This window comes from Hibiscus syriacus, unplaced genomic scaffold (genome assembly GCF_006381635.1).
Source record: "Hibiscus syriacus cultivar Baekdansim isolate YM2019G1 unplaced genomic scaffold, ASM638163v2 tig00005974_pilon, whole genome shotgun sequence".
NCBI lineage: Eukaryota > Viridiplantae > Streptophyta > Magnoliopsida > Malvales > Malvaceae > Hibiscus > Hibiscus syriacus.
In genome coordinates, this window is record NW_024062076.1 from 3,264,545 (window position 1) to 3,270,262 (window position 5,718).

Below are 5,718 nucleotides of genomic sequence, written 5' to 3' on the forward strand. Positions count from 1 at the left end.
ACACGAGCTTATTTGAGTTAAACCCTTTACCTTCATTGATTTTACCACTCTTTATGGTGTATTTAATCATCTCACCCGAAATAACCTTATCAAAAAAAAAATTGGTAACATTTCCAAGAAGATGTCCTAGGTACAGGGCCCTATATGTATTCACAAAGATCAAAGTGGCCTCTTTTTCCAATAGTGGTGGTTGAACTTGTGCAGCCATGTCATTCTACCTTTGGGCATACTTTCGGAAGGTCTCATTATGTTTTTTTTCAATGTTATGCGAATTCCACCTATTAGGGACTAGATCTATGATGTGGTGGTATTGTTCTAGGAATGCTTTCACTAAATCTCTCAATGACTTAATGTGGGTCTTGGTCAACTAATTATACCACTTAGCCACGAAAATATATAAGTTGTCCTGGAAGCAATGAATCAACAACTTCAAATTCTCTATGTGGCTAGTCATTCGTCGATAGTACATAATGATGTGGAACGAGGGGCGGGTGATCCCAACATACTTCTCCAAATTAGGTACTTCGAACTTTGGTGGAAGGACCAAGTCAGAGACCAAACTCAACGTGTTGTTCAATCAGCTCCTTGATTTAGACACCAGTTCATTTCCTATCATCTTCACTTATTTTGGCCTGCCTCTCTGCCCATTTTAATTTTATCAACTCGTTGGCAGTATGGTACAAACCATGAGCTTTCAAATCTGGTATAACTCTCTATAGTCTTTATCCATGGCTTCAAAGTTTTCTTTAACCTTTTCTTTCTCTTTCCCTAACTGGTTTATGACTCCTCACATTTCTACTTCCAACTTCATCGTAAATATTTCTTCGGAAAATTCTCTCTGTTCAGTTTCCCAATCAATGTTCTTCTTCAACTCTTCCCTTGGAAACTCAACCTCGATCAAAACCTTCCCTAATCGCTCAGCCATAGTTAAATGATTCTCTAAACTAGGTTTTGGAATTTTTCATTCACTCGGTTACTTCTCCATAACTCATATTCTAGCATAATTGAATGTTTGATCATCTAAAATTTAAGTCAACCAGGATTTTCCAAACGATGAATATCTTGGTAATTTGATCTCTATAATTCGGGGTAGAGAAAGCAATTTCAGAGGTAACCGGACCATAAGTAGCTGGAATAAATTGTCGAGTGTTGAATTGCTTTAAAACCATTAATAGAGCATAACCAATTGCACCCCCTGAGTCCATACAGCATGAACCAGTCATAATCCCTACATCTGAATTGTAATAACCCCACTTTTAAATATAGCATCTTCTCGAGGCAACTAACAACATTAGTTTCCCTTAAATTTATCATAGCACCAATCTGCACTTTCTTCTTAAAATTATTAGGAATTTCACAACGCTCGAGGATGTCTTTTAAAAGAGAGTAGTCTGATTAAAAGCTTCGAATGCATTGCCCTTTTATCACCCAAGAATGGCTTAACCACCATATTATAAGAAATGGCGCACATCCTATAAATTTTCTTCCACCATATCACCTACATGCATTCAGAGATCAATATGTTTCTTGCAGAATAGTTAGGCTAGATTTATTCTTTTATCTAACACTTCAAATAAATCTATCATTGTTACATCAATGTGGCCTAGAACCTTAGGAAAAATAACCAATGCATAAAGTTTTAAAGCAAATAAATCTCTTCTTCTCTTCGATGGTGGTTGCTCATGAATTACACTCCTAAGAGCCACCCAAGATATTCCCTCACTATCACTATTACCTTGAGTGTGTTTAGCTACCCACTCTTTGGTCTTCCCTGTGAGTAACATGATTTTTGTCACTAGGCCCTTAGGTTTGATTTTCTTGGTATATACCGTATATTTTTCAAAATTGAGTATGTTTAGCAGGTCAGTATACTCTTCGATTATTGGTGTCATGTCCATTTTATTGAAAGTGAAACAATGATTGGTCGAGTTCCAACATTGTACCATTACTCGGATTATAGCATCATCGATGGAAACATTCATCAGCTCAATTATGTCCCTATAAGCCATCTTGAACATTGTTATCTTATCTTCATCACATTCTTCCCAGATTTGTCTCAACTTTGGCCAATTGTTTTGTCTGACACTTTCCCAAGCAGTTCGGATCCCTCACTAGCGGCAAGACTATCTCCTAATTGAAGTTTCTTCCACACTAATCACAGATGAATCTCTAAAATTCTGTATGACCCATTCGAAGACATTGTCATTTCAAGAACCTTTTAATGTGACTATCTAATTAAAATGATTATTAAAGGAATGTGAGCTAGCAAAATTAAAAATAATTAAATACAACTTGTAAATAAATTAAAAATACAATGTGGATAATCCACACAAAGAATTTTTAAAAAATAACTACATGAATTCTAATTCTCTTAGGGTTTCCACATGGCTCTAGAATGGTATGCTTCCAAAATTCTCTATATGATGTTTGGTTCTAGAAAAAGGTTCCCAAATTGTCCTTATAACTTGCTAAGGTAAATAAGGAGTTCGAACATGGCCCACTACATACTTTGTGGATCGAATTCAATTCAGGTGATCATATCACTAAATGCTATCAAGGAAACTTGTATCCTTACAAATATAAAGAATGTTTTCTAGAAGCACTATGTCATATCTACAAGAAGAAAAACAATATTCTTCGGTGGTGTGGTGTTTCACATACTTCCGAGTAGAGAGAAAGATTGGAAGCTTATAATATGCAACAAGTCTAAGTATATTCAAATAGGGAAAACTTGTAACCATAGTGAAATTTTTTTGGGTTTTAAAATATCATAATGGATCGTAAAATAAATAAATTCGAACTTGAAATTTTCAAATTTAAAATAAGAGTAATCAACTTGTGTGTCAACTCTCTTTTTATTTTAAAAACAAAATATCCCCAGTTGAGTTGTTAAGTTGTTGTAACGTCTTTTCGGGTCAGTTCGTTGAGATTTTATAAAATGGTTTGTGGAAAGAAGGGAGTCATCACCAATCATTTTTAATGTGAGATTGAAACACCTAGTGGGGAAGGATTAGCATCCCCATAGCGTCCAAAAATTGATACCTAGTCGATTACCCTATGTTTTAAAAATGGAAATTTTGAGTTCAAAGTGTTAATTTAAAACCCGTTTTGTACGTAAATTTAAAAAGGGTATCAATTTATTAGGGCCAATAACGAATACCCCCAAGCATAAACGAAAGTTTCGTTATTAATTAATCTCAATAAATAAACATTGTCTTAATAATTTTAAAATCATGATGCGAGGTTTTGAAAATGATGTTGATTTACTTTGGAAATCATTAGTGGCCACCCACAACATAAGCAAAAAATACACTATTGGCCCCTAATAAATGAACATTACCTTATTTTGAAATTAAAACATGCAATCAAACAAACAATTATGCAAACTAATTACACTAGGTGAATTAATTAAAATTTCTCTCTAATTAAAGTGTCAAAATATGATTTTTAAAGGACCTAGAGGATTACACCTAAAATGTAGGCTTTAATATTAAACCTCACCAATTTTAGCAATTTATTGAATCAAATGATTAAAATGGAACCTCGAGCATACATTCAAGTACCAAATTAAAAATTCACCTAAATTAAAGGAATAAAGTGAAATTAATCTAAAATTAAGGCTCTAATTATTAAATCTAATCAATTTTAACTAATTATTGAATTTAATAATAATTCATAACCTTGAGCATAAAGACAATGACCAAATTCAAGATTCTCCTAAATTTAAGGACTAAATATGAAATTAAATCTAATATGGAGACCATAATATTAAAACCTAGTCAATTTAATCAATTTATTAGATATAATAATTAATTCGAAACCTCAAGCATAAAGGTAATGACCAAATTAAAAATTCTTCTAAATTAAAGGACTAAAATAAATTAAACCTAAAATAAATGATATAATTATTAATACTAACCAATTTTAACAAATTATTTGATCAAATAATTAAAATGGAACATCAGACATAAATGTGAGGATCAAATTAAAAATTCACCAAAATTAAAAAAGTTTATGAACCAAATTAAAAAAAACATAAATTTAAGGGCTAAATCTAAATATCAAGTAACCAAATTAAGACTAAATTATAAGAAAAATAAACCTAAGTGTTCAATCTAAAGTCAATACACTCTAGGACAAAACTAAAAGAAGTAAAATTATCAAACAAAATTAAAAGCAATTAAAAACATAAAAGGGACTAAATTTAAATAATTTCAAATACAAAGATAAATCTAAAACATATTAAATAAAGTAATAAAATGAAAGGAAAATAGAATGTATATCATAAATTAAAAAAGAGAAGAAAATTAAATACTAAAAATTTAATGGATTGAAATTGAAAATGCTGGAAATTAGATAGCATAAATTAAGAATGCAGAAAAAAGGGAAGAAACGTAAATAAAGAAAATTAAAAACGAATAAAATTAAAATTATGGATTAATTTTTAATTTTTACCTGAACCATAAATTATACGAGTCATACGCCTATACGGGTCATCGTGAGGTTGTAGAATTAGTTTTAGTGTGAAAATTACAAGTTAGTAATTAATGGTTAAAACTAGAATTTTACCTGACCATAATAACGTGGAATGTACCCCAAAAGGGTCACTACAATATTGTATCGAATATCGTTGCAAACAAAATTGGAAAATTAGTGATCAAAATGGAAATAAACAAAATATTGTATCAATTTCGTTAACTAAAAAACGAGACACCCAGTGAACTAAATACAAAAACGTTAGTAACTAAGAGGAACTTATGGAGAATTTACCTAAAATCTAAGATATAAATGCTAAATGTTTACCATTTTTTTGTTAAAAATTTAAACCTAAACTTAGAGAACTACCTTTGTTATCTCAACCTCACCTTCCTCTCACACGGTTGAAATCCAAAACATCTCCCACGGCTATCATCCCGGTCGTAAATCGACATCAGTCCTTTGTTCCAACTACAATTAATGATGGTCAGGATACCAAAGCTCACTACAAACCCCCTAAACCTTCGCTCATAACTGATAATTCAAATTTGAAGCTAGAAAAGCCAAATGGAGACCCTAAAATCGCTTAAACCTACATCGGCCGCTCAATTTTTGAACTCTGATGATGTTAAATCATCGTTCGTCGCTCCTTCCTCGATTCCAAAACTAGAGATCTAAGATAAAGTGGCCTTTAAACCTCTAATTATGAATCTAAAAGTAATAAACCTAGAACCCCTATATGCTTTGTGCTTACAACCCCTCGACTCTGGTGACCTTGCCCTGATGAGAAGTTCGATAGAAAAGGTAAACAATTAAAATACCTTTTTTTAACCTATGTTTCTTCGAAACAAAAAACACACACTAATATTTGTAATGGAAAATGGGAAAAAATTGAGAATAACTCTAAGAAAACAGTTTTATTGCTTTTCATTTTTTACTATAGAATTGCTTGAATGGCTAACCCTTTACATCTCTTTTTATGGGTTTTTATAGAACCCTTTTACATGGTTATTATCGCAGCCATCTTTCGGTTGGGCCTCGAAACTAGGCTTCAACTTGAATAAAACGGATTAGAGTCGCCACCAATCATTTTAAAATGATATTTAGGTAGATCGGACACCATCTTACTTAATCTGTGTTTTACCATAAACGTGTCGGGCTCAGGAGTCGGTTGCGGTCAATGAAGGATTAGCACCCTTGAACTGCCCTTTCGGTACCAATTAATTTATCGGTTGTCTTTAA